The sequence below is a fragment of the Mustela nigripes genome, chromosome 1 (assembly GCF_022355385.1).
Source record: "Mustela nigripes isolate SB6536 chromosome 1, MUSNIG.SB6536, whole genome shotgun sequence".
In the NCBI taxonomy this organism is placed as follows: Eukaryota; Metazoa; Chordata; class Mammalia; order Carnivora; family Mustelidae; genus Mustela; species Mustela nigripes.
In genome coordinates this window covers 32,919,135-32,936,948 of record NC_081557.1, presented here as the reverse complement: position 1 = coordinate 32,936,948, position 17,814 = coordinate 32,919,135, and the positions used below count along the sequence as shown (strand labels likewise).

The following is a 17,814-nucleotide window of genomic DNA, read 5'->3' as shown; positions in this document are numbered from 1 at the left end:
TCATGTCTTCTGCCCATTTCTTGTCTGGATTTTTTGTATTTTGGGTGTTGAGTTTGGTAAGTTCTTCATAGATTTTGGGTACTAACCCTTTATCTGATACGTCATTTGTGAATATCTTCTCCCATTCTGTAGGTTGCCTTTTAGTTGTGTTGATTGTTTGCTGTGCAAAAGCTTTTTATCCTGATAAAGTCCCAATAGCTCATTTTTGCTTTTGTTTCCCTTGTCTTTGCAGACATGTCTAGCAAGAAGTTGCTGCAGCCGAGGTCAGAGAGGTTGCCTTACTCAGCCATCAAAAAGAGTGAAACCTTGCCATTTGCTATGATGTGGATGGAACTAGAGGGTATTATGTTAAGTGAAATAAGTCATTCAGAGAAAGACAAATACCACATGATTTCACTCATGTGGAATTTAAGAAACAAAACAGATGAACATAGTGGAAGGGAAGGAAAAATAAGACAAAAACAGAGGCAAATCACAAGAGACTGTTAACTCTAGGAAACAAACTGAGGGTTGCTGGAGGGGAGCTAAGAGGGGGATGGGGTAACTGGGTGATGGGCATTAAGGAGGGCACTTGATATAATGAGCACTGGGTCTTTTATGCAACTGATGGATCACTAAATCCTACCCCTAAAATTAGTAATACACGATAATGTTAATTAAATTGAGTTTCAATGAAAATTTTTAAAAAAATGGGGTGCCTGTGTGGTGCAGTTGGCCATCATGCCTATTCCCAGTGAGGTGGAACAAGGTAATGCCCTGCCTTGTTGTTTCAGTTACACCATGAGCAAGTATCCTGTTATAGTCTACTCAGGACTCCATGTTTTGCATTTTGCATTTTTGTGCTTTTTTGGTGATTTTCCTGCTTAAACTGTGTCTTCAGTAAGTGGTGTTGGGAAAACTGGACAACCACATGCAGAAGAATGAAACTAGACCACTTTCTTACACCATACACGATAATGAACTCAAAATGGATAAAGACCTGAATGTAAGACCTGAACCCATAAAACTCTTAGAAGAAAACACAGGTGGTAAGCTCATTGACATTGGTCTTGGTGAAGGTTTTTTGAATCTAACAAATGTTGCTTTGCTTCTACACAGCAAAGGAAAGCATCAATGAAATGGGAAAGCAACCTCCTGAATGGGAGAAGGTATTTGCAAATCATATATCTGATAAAGGGGTAATATCCAAAATAAAAAGAATTCCAACTCAAAAGCAAAAAACAAACAAACAAAAAACCACTGAACGATCTCCTTAAATATTCAGATCCTCTTGGAGGATCTGAATAGGCATCTTTCCAAAAAAGACCTACAGATGGACAACAGGTACAGAAAAAGATGATCAACACCACCCATCATCAGGAAAATGCAAATCAAAACTAAAATCAGATACTACCGTACACCTGCCATAATGGGTAGAACCAAAAAGACAAGAAATAACAAGTGTTGGTGAGGGTGTGGAGGAAGGGCAACCCTCCTGCGCTGTTGGGAATGCAAACTGTAGCAACTGCCATGGAAAAGAGTATGGAAGTTCCTCAAGATAAAAATAGAAGTACCCTTGATGCAGAAATTCCCCTTCTAGGTATTTATTCAAAGAAAAATGAAAACAACTCAAAAAGATATGTGTACCCCAATGTTTATTGCAACAGTATTTACAATAGCCAAGATATGGAAACAAACTGTCTATTGATAGACAAATGGATAAAGAAATTGTGTATATATAAATGGAATATTATCCAGCCATAAAAAGAATGAAATCCTGCCATGGGCTACAATGTGGATGGAGCTCAAGGGTACTACACCATGTGAATAAGTCAGACAGAGGGAGACAAATGCTATATGATCCCTTAGATATGGAATCAGGAGAAAAACCCCAAAAACCAAAAAACAAACAAACAAACAAACAACCCCAAACCAAGCTCACAGCCTCAGAACAGAGTGGTGGTTGCTAGAGTCTGGGGGTGGGAGAAATGGGCAAAGGGTGTCAAAGGTTGAAAGAAAAAAACCTTATATTCGTTTTACACACTATAATTAGAGAACAGAGAATATCTTCTATTGAAATAGCACTTCTTCAAAAGGATGCAAATATTAAAAATTGATTTCTCAACCATCAGTCTTCTCTCACTAATCTTCCTTTGTGATTTCTGAATGATATTTCTAAGGGATGAATATGATCACGTAATTGACTCAGTTTAAAATCCTTCATTTATTTCCAGTAGTTTTAAAGATGAGGGGTTCAGTGGCGCCAGTGAATCTGATGGACTAACCTCAGCAGCTTCATTCCCCCTTACTCCCCTCACCTTGTGCTTCCCCAAAACCCGGAACTCTTGGAGGGGGCAACACCTGGACAGTGCCCATAGTTTATCCCCTTTATACAAAAGCTCTTGGAGGATAGGCCTTAAGAATGCCTAGCATTAGGTGGGAACAAGAGTAGCTACATGACTAATCAAAAAGTTGAAGCATTTCTCTGCCATTTTCCTAATGGTTTTTTGTTATTTTTTTTTTTTCTAAAATTTTTAAAATTAGAGTTAACAAGAGAAATAGTTTTCAAATAGAAAGCACAATAGTTTCTATTTTAAAACTACCTTCACAGTGAATATAGTGAGGAATACCATATCTTATATTTGAGAGGGGCTAAGAGGGTAGATCTAAAAAGTTCTCATCATGAGAAAAAAAAATTGTAACTCTGCGTGGTGATGGAGGTTACTTTGACTTAGCATGCAGTGTATACAATGGTGATCATTTTGCAATGTATATAAATTTTGAAATGGGTACACCTGAAACTAATACAATGTTATTTGACAATTATACTTCAATGAAATTTTGTTTAAAGTTTTAGAGAAAAAGGAGAAGCTCCCCCCCACCCCCCAATCTTCCACTGATCTCAATCGAAGTGAGTAGTCCTGAAAATGTGTCTTCTGGTGAGCAGAGGAGAAGCAAGCAACACAACAACAACACAACATGTCTTCCAACCACAGTGCAAAAGTGCTGGCTGGTGTTTCTAAGCACAAGAAGTCTGTGATGTGCCTTATGGAGAAAATTCTTGTGTTCAATAAGCTTTGCTCAGGCCTGGGCTACAGTGCTGTTGGCTATGAGTTCAGGAGTTAGTTGGTCGGCATACAGTATATTGAGTAAGGTGTCTTTAAATAGAAACATGTAAAACGAGGCAGGTATTGATTGGTGGACCAAACTGCTTGGATGAGAGGCTCACAGTAGTCTAACCTTGTCCTTCCCCCAGGAACAAGGGTTCAGTATTTGCTAATGCAGCGTTTGTAGTGACTTTATGAAATGTAATTTCCCAGAGAAGTACAACCTATGTGCACTGTTACTAGCAGAGTATGAGAAAGCATGTGTTACTCCACATCTGGCAGCATTAGGTTTGATCACTTAAAAAAATATTTTCTGGGGCACCTGGGTGGCTCCGTTGGTAAAGCAGCTGCCTTCGGCCCAGGTCGTGATCTGGGGTCCTGGGATCGAGTCCCGCATCAGGGTCCCTGCTGCATGGGGAGTGCCTGCTTCTCCCTCTGCCTCTGCCCACCCCATCCTCACCCCACAGTCTTGTGCTCACTCTCTCTCTCTACAAAGAAATAAAGTCTAAAAAAAAAAGAAAAAAATAGAAAAATACTTTCTAATTTGATGGATGAAAGAGTACCTAATTCTAATTTGGTTTGTTTGTTTGTTTTTGTTTTTACTCCTGGTGAGGCTGAAGTTTTCTCCTTACTTGTTGACATCTCTTGGTCATGGTCACATTTCAGTACAAATCTCCTCGTGTCCTTTGTGAGAGGAAGGAAAGATGGAGGTGCCTCCTGGTCCTCCTGATGGCAGGAAGCCAGCACCAGGCCTGCACATGGCAAATCATTTTATCACAAGATTTTCTTCAGGTCAAGGGAAACCACCATTGTCCCAGTCCCTGGCACTCACACACGTCCCTGGGTAACTGCCAACTCTTTGTGACACCCGTGTTTCTGCTTTTGGTGGTTGAGCCGAGCCTTCCAGTCAGACTGCCTTGATTCGTCAGGAAATATCACCAACCCACTGGTTGGATGACCGTGGGCTGATTTCTTAACCTGCGCACTGCTGCCTCCTCCTCTGTAATGACAGAGATCATAATAATTAACCCTGTAGATCTCATGTGTGGATAAAAGCAGTTCAGACAGGAAAATCACTTAGAATAAAGCCCAGTGCCTGTAATGACGCCATAGATGTTGGCTGCTGTTGTGAAGTATCAGGAACTATGTAGAGTACATAATCCTCATCCCAGGGAAACTTACTGAGGAGACAAGATGTGGACCCACAAAATAATTAAAACTCTTTACCTGTGGGTAGGCGTGGCTTTGGAGAAAGAGCACTGAATGAGCAGTTTGGTGTTAAAATCTCAGGCCTGAAATGGGGTCACTTAGGCCAAGTCACAAACCCATGACTTAATACCTAACCTAATCATAGTTCACAATCTCCCCCCTGGAACGTAGTTTTAGCTGGTCAGTCAGGAATTTTCTGATGAGCCTCAATGAGGTAATCTGTCCCAATGGGCCCTCTCCATCCTCCAAAAGAAGATGAGGTCATCCTCCTAATAAGAACCCCAAGGGAAGCTGAACTTGCCTGAAAAGATCCTTGCTTTTTTTTTTTTTGTAACTCCTTGTTCTACCCTTATTCCTATTAAAAAAAAAAAAAAAAAAGTCTCCCTTTGTATTCAGCTCTTCTGGAGCTCCCTCTTGCTAGATGGGAAGATGCTACCTGCTTTGCAAATGGCTTAATAAAGCCAATTAAATCTTCAGATTTACCCAGTTGAATTTTTGTTCTTTCACACAGGAATTTTAGCTTGGCTTTCCACTTGCTGATTTCTTGGGCTTAAATCTCTTCACCCTGGGGAAGCCCGGTGCCTTCACCTGCTGAAAATACAGGCAAAGGCCTGCCGTCTCTGGGCGACCTCACCCCTGCCATGTGAGTTCACAACACTCATGGGACAGGCTTTATGGAGGTGGAAACTGCAGCTTCCAGAAGAGCTCAGGACTCCCAGCGCGGGGCTCCTCCTCCTGCATCACCAAGGTCCCTGGGATAAGGTGAGCAGGTGGTTTCCAGGGCCATCCAGCCCCTGCCAGGTGGAGGTGCGCGACCCCGTGAAAGGAAGCGGCGTGTGCGGGGTGGGGTGGGGTGGGTGACCTCATTCCCTCAGTAGGCATATCTTGGCGGTGGGTGAGATAACTCCATCCCAATGCTGCCGCCCGAGGCTTCACCTCCTCCGAGCATCACCCCTCCTTTAACGTCCGCAGCGCAGGTGACTTTCAGCCCTCTGTCCTTGCCGCACAGGCTTGTCTTCTGGCTGGAGGCTCTTGCCTGCCTTTGTGAATAGCGCCGGGGGCTTCCTTCTCCCTTGCAATGTGCTCCTTTTCGCCAGCATTTTTCCTTCTCCTGAGGGCGCCGCGGGAAGGGAGGCTTCCTGGGGACTTGGGCTTTGTACTGAGCAATCGGGCCACCCGACAGCCGACGTGGGGGCCTCTGCGTGCCTCTCCTCTTGAAGAATGAAGTTCCTTCCTTTCCCTCCCCTCTGATCCCTGCAAGCCAAACTCGTGTGTGGGGGTGGGGGGGGCGGTAACACGTCCTCCTGTCTTGATCTGCACTTTTGGGCAAGGTCAGGCGTTAGTTTGCTGTTGGCACTTGTGGACAAAACGCCCTGAAGACCTTTCTGGCTCGGTTGTAAATGATAAATAAACGGGGCATTCAAGTCTAGACTCTGCTTTCCCCCCAAGTCCTAGCTGTTCCTTTGTTGGGAGGCCGCCAGTCCTCAGCCTGCAGAACTGGAAGTGAACTTCTTGGGGCTCATGTTGCTGCCATTCCAAGCAGTACCTAGGCGAGAGAGACCACCTTAGCTCTGTGGCTGTCACCTTGGCCCACACAGGGCTTTGGCTTGTCAGGGGAGGAAGGATGATTAGGGACCAGCAATCGTTCTTTTGCTCACTGGTTAATGCTCTTGCCCCCCGCTGGTGTCACCCTCCTCTACCTGCCTATTTCCAGGCAAATTTCGTGCAGAAATGGAGTTTGTGGGTGGGTGGGTAGTGTGGGGTCCCTGAACCCTTCTGAAAAATATACAGCCACTTTGAAGGCCACAGTCATATCCACCTAGTCCTTGTTGGTTCACTCCCTTCTTTGCAAATAGCTGCCCATGGTGGAGTGTTTGAGTAACTGTAATCCTGAATAATCCTGAGCCAACCCCAGTTTTCTTTTCCACCATCAGTGGAAAATTGTCTTCTCTCTCCTTTTTAACTTGGTTCCTCTTAATGTCCCTTTGGAAAATGCTCTGCTCTTTGATTAGAATACCTCTTACGTATTATTCACTTAACTAAAACGTGCCACTCATTGTCTAGGTGCTGGGGATGCAGCCATGAACAAGACCAGCTCCCTGCCTTCATGGTGCTGAGGATCGAGGTAGTGGAGTGTGTGTGTGTGTGTGTGTGTGTACTCTTGTGCAGAAATAAACACATCCATGAAAATAAATACAAATCAGAATGCAGTAATGTCATGCAGCTGGTGAATTTCTATTCATCTTTCAGGGTCCACCTTATCCAGGAGCCCTGGCCCGCACTGCTGCTTTAATCCTTCGTTCTTGTCTTCTTCCTGTGTTCTGTGTTCTGGATGCTAGCTCTTGACACGCAACATTGTAATGTATTTCCCTGCAAGCTCGTTTCTCACCTGACTATGGGCTTCTTGAGGTCAGAGACTAAGTCCTATCTTTATTTTCCCCTAGCATTCTGGAGAGGGCATGGCACAGGAGGAGTTTAATACATGTTTGTTGAATGAATGCATGAGTGAATGAATGAATAAAGACAGAATTCCTCTGTCTGGGTAAGCAGCTGGGACAGCTTATTCTCTTAGTGGGGATAGCCAAATCTGATGCCATCTATCAGACGGCTTCTGACTCACAAACATACTAGAAAAGCACAGGGTGATGAATGTCATTTGCCCAGCCAGACCCTGTTATGAAAGGCCGGGGAACCCACGTTGTAACAGACTCAAAACTCAAATGAGGGCAAACAGCCCTCCTGCTTGGAACCTAAACCTAACCCAAGTATCTGCCATCTCTTGGAATTTCCAACTGAACTAAATTTGTTCCCTCTTGCCCAAGCCAAATATTACTTGGTAAACTAGATTCAATGGGAATCAAATCTTCATTTCATTCTAGAACAAAAGAAGGAGGTTGAAAGTGGTTTCAACCCTGAAAGTGGTTAAGACTCCATTTCATTAGCATCCTGCTCTCCGAGTCTGGTTGTCTTATGGGTTAAACGATGCCTCATTTGACAAATTCCTATAGCCACGGAGGTGGGGAGGACTGTACTTTCATTTTCAGAGGACACATCTCAAACCAACACCCCCTGCCCTGGCACTAGGTTTCCTGTCAGCAGCTGACGGTGGCTAACACCTCGTCATGTCATACTCCCACATCCACACTGGGTTTCCTTGCTTGTACCACACATTCAGAGCCACCTCTCATTCTGTCCCCACATGGCCCCTTGAGCTGGGCAGACCCCCAGATATTATCCCTGTTTTGAAGATGACGAGGTGGGGCCCAAAAGAGGGTAGTTAAATGACTAGCCCAAGTACACACTCCCACCTGCCAGGGTGGTAGAGAGAGGACTCAAACTTTAGTGGGGGTGGCAGTGGTTCCAAGTTCATTTCTCTTCTCTCTGTGACTCAGCTCTGCCCTGGAGTGATGGGCAAGCTGGGCCCTGTGAGTATTTGCAGGACTGGGCTCTCCTAAGCGATCCATCTTCTCTAAGTGAAGTTGTATTCTGAGTTAAAGAAAAGTATTCAAGGTGAGGGGAGGCATTTTGTCCTGGGCCGTCAATTTTCTGCTTTTCCCTTCCATGGTCAGTGTAGGAAAACGTGTGGTTTTATAAAGAAACTGGTGCGGGGGGAAGGGGATGAGCGGTGGGAGACATGCTGGTCTGGAAAGTGCTGGAGCAGCAGAGGTGTGATTAACGCCTGTTACCCTGCAAATCCCCCTCAGGAAGGGGCCTGGGCATCTAGGCTCCCCCCCAGCCCCCCACAATTGTTGCTGATGTTCCCCAGGAGGTCCCGCTGGACCCAGGGCAATGGAAAATCATCTATTTACTCTGGCAGGAGGTGGAACACGCCTCCAGTGGGTTGTCTTTGGAAAAAGCAAAGGACCAAGGAGCCTCAGCTGGGGGCATCATTAGCCCCAGTGTGGAAGTTTTACCCACAAGGGAGGAGGTGGGTGAGTCATGGGAGCCCCAGGCTGGCAGGAGCTGAATCCCCTGGAAGTCCTTGAGGTGTGCAAGGAGTGGCAATCCTGGGGTTGGGGTGGGGTGGGGTGGGGTCAGAGAGCTGTGAGGCTTTCCTCCCCTGGAAGCCTGCAGGTGCCTGGAAGTGACAGAAAGTCACGGTGTAACCGGACTGGAAAAGCCCTCAGCATGTCCTCTCCAGGTGTCCTCAAGTGTCCCCTGGTGGTCTGAGAGCTGATCTGATGAGTTGCATGGAGAAATACTGAGTTCGCAATGGAGTAGTCATGCATTTTTAACGGGTCTCTTCTATTTATGACAAGTCACATACTTCTTCACTTGATGGACATGATTGCAAGTCTTTAAAAAAAAAAGAAACTGACATTAAAAAGTGGATCAGTTGAAAGAAAGATATTAAGAGCAGTAAGTAGCATACTACAAGCGTTAAGAGAATGAGCTCCGAAGCCGTATTGCCCAAGTGGCATTCCCAGCCCCACCTTTAGGAGCCATGATGAGACAGGCAAACACTTTGCTATGCTCTGTGTCCTTATCTGTAAAACAGCAGCCACCTCAGAAGGGTATCTAGACCGTTAAATGAGTGAATACATATAAAGCTCTTACAGCATTTCCCAGCGCGTACTAAGCATGGTCTAAGTCACCGTTCATAAATGTGAGTGGATTGGAGGTGGCAGGGGTGTATGGGACAGAAATGACAAGGAGGGTTGCAGGACAACTGAAGTTTGTGAGCAATTTTGGTGGCTGTAGCCCTTCCTATGACAGACGGGGCACCCGGTGGCCCAGAGAGCAGAAGGGATGTGTCCAAAGTTATAAACGGACCTGGCATGTTGGAGCCAGGACAGAATCCACGGTCTCCGCCGGGCTGCAGGGCAGCCACTTCTCTGGATAAAGGCTGTTTGCCCCGAGGACCGCTCCACAAAGTGGTCAGCACGGTTTTGAGAGAGGTAACACAGGCATTTCCTCAGAGGAACCCCCCACCCTGAACCCTTGGATGGATGCAGTCCCTTGTAGCTCCCTGGGTGCTGGTAGACTGACCACAGCTTGACCTAAGCTCCCCTCAGGCCAGGGCCAGGCCTGCCTAGTTCACTGTGGGGCCTCGGGGCCTAGCATGGAGTGTGGCCCAGAACACATGCTTGGTGACTGCCTGCCTGACCACCAGACTGAGTGAACGAGCAAACCAAGGATCTCCCATCATCCCCGACAGGAGTGTGATCCACGGCTCTCTTGACTTGTGCGTGTGTGAGTGTCTGTAGGGGAGGCTGTTGAGGGAGGTCTCCGGAGGGGATCCTGGCCCAGCACTGTGTGTGTCAGACATGAAGCCATGCCCTGCCTGTGCCAAATGTGTTTTCTGGGCCCTTCGTGATCTCAAGGGTCACTATTTCCTAGAGAGCCGAGGAACAATGAAATGTTTTATTTGAAGGACGGAATGGAGATGAGATGGCTCTGGGGCCTGGGACCCGGGGAAGTCAGGGAGGATGGTGTTTGAAAGCCATTTAGCCATGAGGGCCCGAGCCTATAGGCAGGCTCAGGGTTGAATGCTGATAATCGGCTTGCAGGCACAGCTGACAAGGGTACATTGCTCAACAGTTTACTTGAAGCACTGGGTTCTTGCCACCACAGGAGGTTAGCAGAGCAGTTATTATAATTGTCATTTAAAGACAAAGACCAGAGAGGTTAGGTAACTTGTGCAAGATCACACAGCTACTAAATGGCAAAGCTGGACTGGACCCGACACCTCCGATCCCATGTCTGGTACAGTCTATCAGAGCAGGCTAATCTTCTGGTAGTGTTCATCTAGCCTGTAGTGTTCATCTGGGCCACCAACCCTGGGCATGTCCTGATTCTCAGCACATGGTGGCCATCCCCACCGTCAGGATTGTTTGTTGATGAGCCAGGGACCAAAATGAGTAATGGGGATGAGAGATGACAAAAGATCTGGTATGGGGGCTGGTAGTATTATGAGGGGTATCGGTAGGGCTGGAGGGTATAGGAGGACTAAAAGGCTTGAAGGAATTCTCTGAAGGCAGGTACCCTTTTTAATGACTATGCAGTTAGCCAGGCCAGACCTCAGCTTGGGCCTCCCCTTACTTTCCATTTATCAGAAAGTTTCTTAGTAGTTTCTTAAATGCTTAGAGTAAATCCAGAGTCCTCACAATTGTCTTTAAGTGCCATAGGACGTGGCTGCCCATTATCTTCTCTTCTCTCAGTCTATAACCCTTCCAGTTCTTATTATATTAACCTTCTTGGCCATTTCTAAAACATTCCAGTATTAGGCCTCAGGGCCTTTGCACTTGCTGTTCTCTCTGCCCCAGAGGCCTTTCTCCTGGATGTTATGCAATCCACCTCAAATGTCACCTCCTCAAAGAGGCCCTTTCTTTCCCCTTATCCCATTGTCCTGCTTTATTTTTCTTTGTAACATTGATCGTTCTCTAGAATTTTATCACATATATTTGCATCTGTTTGCCAAAAATTAAGCCTCACAGGGCCAGGGACTTTTGCCTGTTTGTTCATTGCTGTCTGCTCAGCATCTTGTACAATGACTGGCATACACTAGGTGCAAGTTCAACTTATTTCTTGAAGGAATTAATACATTTTGAAGCTCTGGCCTCTCCATGGCTTCAGGTGCGCCACGTTCCAGGAACACTGATCTGGGCCTAGCTCGCCGGTACCTACGAGGCAGTAGGACTTGTACCTTATGAGGTTCACTGGTCCCCTGGAGAGAGGAGACATGTTTGGCAAGTGGCAGCCTCAGCCCCAGAAACCGCCGGGACCATCATGTCTCAGTCTGGGAAGCAGCAGTGGGGGCAGGGGCGGAAGCTCCCTGAGGCTGGATGTGGACCCATCAGCCAGAGCAGGCACAGGAGGGCAGGGCTGGGGAAGATCAGGACTGAGAGAGGCTGGGGTCAAGATCAGGACAGCAGGGGTTGGAGAGCAGGTCTTGTGTGTAGGTCAGCAGAAGCAGTTGTGAGGAGACAACAGACAGGGCAGCACAGTAGCTGTGTCTGGAAGGATCATGGGGAGCTTGCTCATGCGTCTCCTAGTACCCATCGATTCCTTAGGACTTCCCAACTGGCCTGGCTGGGCCCGGAAGATCCATTGCTTTTTTTTTTTTTTTTTCCGCAGAATAAGAACAACACAACAATATTGAAATATGTAAAGAACCTTGATATCTATGATCTTGTAACAACTATGAATGTAGTTCAGTCATTCGTATGGTCAACAAGCACTATTAATCCCTTACTAAGAGCCGCACATTGCACCTGTTACCTTGGTCATGTACAAATCTCTACATTGATGGGGGTAACAGTTCTTCAACTAAACCCTTATTTGCTAAAAGAGGAAATAGCCCAGGAAAATCAGATATGGGACTCTCATCCCAGGATGGTCTCACTCTGGAGGCCAGAGGACTCTAAAGTGGCCTAAAGCAGAGGTTCTAAGACTTCGGGGTTTCACCAGACTGGTACATTTCTGAACTAAAAATGCCAAAACCCATTGGCGGGAAGAGGTCCAAAATTGCCAGATTTTCATTTTTCCAAGTAAGAAGAAAGAGAAAGAGGTTACTGGTCATTCTTATTTCACAAAAGAACATTTTAAAAATAGTCCACTTGGGTAAGGGATGATTCCAGAATTTTGAAAAAAATTGTAAAAGCCATCACATGGTGTCGGTTGTTCTCATTTCACTGAGGTTTGTTGAAAACGTCTCTGGTTAGCCTTGAAGGGACAGGGTGGGGCTCCCTTGGGCATCTGGGAGGCTCTGGTCTGGAGATTCCAGCCACTTACGGCCCTGTTTCTCTCTCCAGGTCTTCTCTCTCCTCCTTTCTCACCTCTGACATACAGACACATGGAAACACACTGCAAAGCTCCAAAGAGAAATGTAGCATGTATTGGAAATGGCTCTTGGATGGATAAGAAGGCAATCTCTCCTCCAAGTACTGAATCCCTAACTCGGCCAGGGGAGAAGGGTGGGGGAGGGAGCATCTTTCCCACTTTCCTCCCCACTGACCTTCTTTATTATACTCTCAGTATTTGCTTATGATTCCTATTAATCACATGTAATAACCCTCCCAATTATTAAATTATAGAGACATGCATTCCCTCAGCCAAACAGAATAATTATTTACTAAAATGAATTAACATATAGAAAAGCCTCAGTTCTATGGAGGCTGAAACTTAGCATAATGAATTTATCAGGCTTAAAAGAAGCCCAGACAGGCTTCTTTTTGGTGAAATAAATACACTGATTACAGCAAAGCTCATTCGTGCTGGCACTGTGCCATTTGCTATTTCTTTAATAAACACAGCTTGAGTTGTTTATCTGTTTTCAATATAATTTATTGAGGCTCCCCTTCTCAATTAACAGCCATAGTAGGGGTAAGGGTGGGGGGCGGGGAGAACATGTTCTCACCCGCCTCCTCCTGCAGGTCTGGTCCCCCAGGTTCCCCATTTGGGGCCTCCTCTGTGATTTGATGGGCCTGCCAGTCAGGAAGCCTGGTGCATGGATCTGCTCTGCGTTGACAATACACTTGTCACTTGGAAAGGCGTCTCCAGGACATCAGACTTAGCAGGGAGGGGAGCCAGTCAGGGGGAAACAATTATGCAAATGTAAATTCTCCAGAGCCCCTGCCATGACCTGGCAAGAGGATAAAGGTCTGCTTGCCATCCTCCTCCCTGGAGGCAGTAGCCTTCTTGCCGCATGTCTTCTGGAGGGATTCCTATGTTATTTACGCATCTTCAAGATGGCCTCGTGGACACACGGTTTGGAAACAGGATCTATGCGTAATTCCGCCTGAAAACCCCTCTTTATTCATGGGTCCTACTAAGCCACTCAGTCTTCGAAATCTATTTTTTAATTGTGATTTGGGGACTGGGTCAAATGTTTACTGAGGGACATTTAGCTCATTCATCCACGCATTTGTTCACCCATTCAACGAGCATGTATTCTACAGGGCAGCACCTGGAGCTCTTGGGGCTTATGGTTCACCTTGTTCACTCCGTTAAAAATGTGCATCGAACATCTATGTCTCAGGTGCCAGCATATGGAGGTGAAAAAGGCGGGCGAGGTTCCCGCTGTCATGGACCTTTGCGGGGTTTGGATGAAGGGGGATGGCAGCCGTGACTCTGGGAAGTCACAGCTCTGTATAAATCCCCACTCCTGAGTGTGGGCTGGACCCAGTGAGTCACTTCTAAGACAGGGAATATAGCCACAGTGATGGAGGGGGGTTACTTCTGATTCTGTTACAAAGACCGCGACTTTGGTCTTGTTGGTTCTTTCTCTCCCCCTCCCTCCCTCAGCTGAAGCAAGCAGCCGGGCTGTGAGACGCTCTATGGAGACACCTACCTGGCAGGGAACCAAGGGTGGCCTCTGACTGACGGCTTCTGAGAAACTGGAGCCTCAGTCCCCCGCCGGGAGGAACTGGATGCTGCCAACGACTCTGTGAGTGAGCCGGTTTGCCGACCCGCCAAGCTTGACCTTGAGGGTCACCTGGCCTGCCCGACACCGTGACTGCAGCCTGTGAATCTCAAAGCTGGAGGCTCCAGCCCTCCCCGGATTCCTGACCTGCAGAAACTGTGAGATAGTAAACGTTGTTTGCAAGCCTCTGAACTCTGGGACAATTTGATATGTAGTAGAGAGAGAGGATGATAAACTGTTAACATAGTAGAATAGAATAGAATAGAATAGAATAGAATAGAATAGAATAGAATAGAAAAGAATAGATATAAGTGCGGAAAGAATATATCGACTGGTGACAAGGTGGTGCTGAGCATGAATAAAGGGCCCCATACTAAAGAGTGACAGGCTAGCGTGGTGACAGTTGGTGTCTCAGGGTGGGCCGGACTCTAAAATTCCTTGGATCCAGTGCCCTTGGTGAAGATTCAGCGTACTCTGCAGGTCTGTTCCAAGGGCATCCTGCCTTGGGTCAAATACCCCAGCTGACGGAAACGCCCATCTTCTCCATTACTCTATCCCATCTTTGGGTGTGAAAAATATTTGCTGCTGAGTGAAAATCGGCAGCCCTGTGGTTTTATCTCCCTGATCCTGTTCCTTTCGTGGCCACAGGCCCACTCTGGTGTTTTGAGCTCCTCTCCCAGACAACCGTCTAGCTCTTCCTTGCTTGCTCTCTATTCCCTGAGCAACCTCTCCTTTCCTTCTAGACTCTTGGCCTCATTTGTTTCAATGCCACTTCTAACCTTTGTGATTGGAGACTTTCGAACTCCCCTTCCTCTACTCCTTGGGTCTCTCTCCACAGTCTCTGCTCTCGCTAGTGGTCTTGGTATTATTCCCATATTACAGAGGGGCTTTAAGTGAATTTGCCTGCATCCCTTAACTGGGACATGGCAGGGCTGGGATTTAAAAATGGGCCAGCCCAGCTCTGGAAACCCAAGCTCTGTTCAAGAAAACAAGGTATTCCAGTCCCTATGACTGAGGAACACGTTTCACAAAATTTAGTGGCATAAGACAACCGTCTTTTGGGCTCATGTATAAATGCAGAGAGGGCACAGCACGGAGGGCTTGCTTCCAATTTACGGTGTCTAGAGTTTCAGCTGGAGGACTCGAAGCCTGGAGACTGTGCTCTTTGGAAGGCTCACTTGCCCCATTCTGCCCATTGAGGCTGCCTTGAAGCTGGGGGCCTTAGTTCCTCTCCATGTGGACAGGGTCTATTTCTGGGCTCTTCCTTTGTAAGAGCTCTGAATTCTCTGATCCTCTCCTCTCTCTTGCTCTTGCTCTCTTGCTCTCTACGTGGACGAACTTGGGCTTCCTTCCAATATGGCGGCCCCCACATTTGAGGGTCCAGAAAGAAGAGAGAGAACCAAGCAGACATCATATCTGCTTTTATGAGTTCTCCTCCAAAAGGAGCAGTATCACATCTGCTGGGTCGTACTTGTCAAGGCCGTCACAGGGGACTGTGTGAACCCCTGCCAAGGGAAAATCGGCTTCCCATTTGGATGGAGGGGTATCAAGGTTTGGAAAGGAAACATATGACCAGACACACTGCCCTGGCTGGCTACTTTTGGACAATGCAACCAGCCACATAATGGACCCTGAAGGAATGCATCCAGGAGATGGGGGGCTCACCAGGGAGACTTTGTCCCAATCTTTGTAATGCTTGGACCCAACAAATGGAGACACCACATCATGTTTGTTGAATTGGGTGAATAAATAAAAAAATCCAAGTCAAGCTGTTTTGAGGGTTTATTCTTCCAATTTTCCTTTTACTGTTTTCTCTTTAACGTCTGCAGCCAAAATGTTTTATTTCATTGTTTTCCCTCAAGGTTTGTTTCTTCTGTCAGAGGTTCTAGGGTGCCATTGCATCACAGGCATCTGCTTCATACCTTGCGGGGATTTCTGGGGGAAAGCTCTTGAAAGCCTTGGATGCATGTCATGGAACTTTCAGCAGAGCCTTCAACTCTTAGGACAACATCGCCTTTCTGCCTTGCCCAGCCATGCTCAAAGCCTGGGGATTTTTTTTTTTCCCCCTTGAGCTTTCCACAGACTGTACAAGGAGATGACAGGGAACCTGAGACCCAAGTCTTGAGGCTTGTCTTGGGACATCTGAGGGCCGGTGGTATATATGGCCTTATGTTTCTCCTGTTGCTGCCCCCGAGACTGCAGTAGTGGCTCTGAGTGATGGATGTCACAGCTATTTTTCTCCCAGGCAAGAATGGGTGTGTGTTTTCGTGGGAAGAGGGCAGGAAAAGGCCTGCTCGTTCCTCAACAGAGCATAGGGCACAGGTTGGCGAGGACCAGAGGGGAGAAGGAGGTTGTCGTCCTTGGTGACACTGAGTTTGTACAGGCGGGTGGCAGCTGCGGGCTGGGGAAAAAGAGAATAGATGGGCTGGCAGCCCAGTGTTGCCACAGAACAGACACCTTCCCTGGGGGAGTAAACAGAAGGCAAAGGGCAGGCAGGCAGGGTCCCCTGCTCCTCGTCCCCAAAGAGGAAAAAGCCAGCAGGTATGGCCCAGCAAAGTAGTCCCAATATCCATTGGTGACCCCAGTTAATATCTGTGTGAGATGATTTCTTTCCCAGGGGCTATTGCCTGTTAACTGGGGAGGCCCAGCACTGGCCGCCTTGGGGCGTCTGGCTGACAACTGGGGCCGAGACACCTATGCGTCTTCTGTGTTGCCAGAACCTCCAGACGGCCTTTAATTCATCCAAGGGTCATGTCCAGAGAGCTCTACAGTTGAGGGTAGAATAAGGAGATCTATGGTTCTCTATAAAAAGTAAAAGTTCAAATTTTTTTGAAATCACAGAGTATGCTCACAATAAAAGAATTTTAAAAAATACAGATGGTTTTTTTTTTTTTATTATTTATTCGACAGAGAGAGAGATCACAAGTAGGCAGAGAGAGAGAGGAGGAAGCAGGCTTCCCGCCGAGCAGAGAGCCCGATGTGGGACTCGATCCCAGGACCCTGAGACCATGACCTGAGCCGAAGGCAGCGGCTTAACCCACTGAGCCATCCAGGCGCCCCTAAAAAATACAGATGGTTTAAAGAAGAGAGCAAATACTCAAAACAAAAACAAAACAACAAAGCCTTGGTCATCCTTTCAGAAATTATTTTCTGTACATATACACACACAGGTGGAAAATGTGTTGAAGTAAATAAATGTGGTTTATACTTTACAAACTGGTAACTGGCTTCCTACACCTTCCTACACCCTAACCCCCACATCTCCATCCATCAGCGTTCTCTTTTGATACCCACTTTGAAGATTTATTTTTCATTTTATGGGTGTACCATGATTTATTTTACTAACTCCCATCTCAGGGCATTTAGACAGTTTTCTTTTTTCTATTAGAATGAACAGCTTGATGGGCATTCCTACAACTAAATGTCTTCATACTTCTCTTATTATTTCTTTAGTATGTCTTCTGGAAAATATAATACCTTTAGTTGAAGCTCTTTAAAAACAGCTTTTGAAAAAGCTGAAAAAAATGTCTCCTGAAAGTTTGCAATTTATATAACAGGGTTGGTGCTTGAGGTTGCTAATAATTCATCACTGACACTTAGTGTTTTCTGTGTGACAAACATTGCGAGGGTTTGTAAAAAATTTTTTAAATTTTTTTATAATCATATAATGTATTATTAGCCCCAGGGGTACAGGTCTGTGAATCGCCAGGTTTACACACTTCACAGCACTCACCATAGCACATACCCTCCCCAATGTCCATAACCCAACCACCCTCTCCCTACCCCCTTCCCCTCAGCAACCTTCAGTTGGTTTTGTGAGATTAAGAGTATCTTACGGTTTGTTTCCCTCCTGATCCCATCTTGTTTCATTTATTCTTTTGTTACCCCCCAACCCCCCACATTGCATCTCCACTTTCTCATGTCAGGGAGATCATATGATAGTTGTCTTTCTCTGATTGACTTATTTTGCTAAGCATAATACCCTCTAGTTCCATCCATGTTGTCGCAAATGGCAGGATTTAATTTCTTTTGATGGCTGCATAGTATTCCATTGTGTATATATACCACATCTTCTTTATTCATTCATCTGTTGATGGATATCTAGGTTCTTTCCATAGTTTGGCTATTGTGGACACTGCTGCTATAAACATCCAG

The 17,814-nt window shown here is 46.4% G+C and overlaps 1 long non-coding RNA gene across 6 annotated transcripts in view; it reads left to right on the top strand.

Annotated features, from left to right (window-relative positions):
• Window positions 1-15,373, top strand: part of LOC132022015 (uncharacterized) — a 32,079-nt gene extending 16,706 nt beyond the window's left edge. For 5 of the 6 annotated variants that reach the window (XR_009405497.1, XR_009405491.1, XR_009405496.1 and 2 more), the window contains 5 exons: window positions 233-1,028; window positions 4,807-5,057; window positions 6,360-6,420; window positions 12,050-12,178; window positions 13,542-15,373. This is a non-coding gene — a long non-coding RNA (uncharacterized LOC132022015). The remainder of the gene's footprint in view (window positions 1-232; window positions 1,029-4,806; window positions 5,058-6,359; window positions 6,421-12,049; window positions 12,179-13,541) is intronic. The other variant, XR_009405493.1, reaches the window with a different exon arrangement.
• Window positions 15,374-17,814: the final 2,441 nt, after the last annotated feature.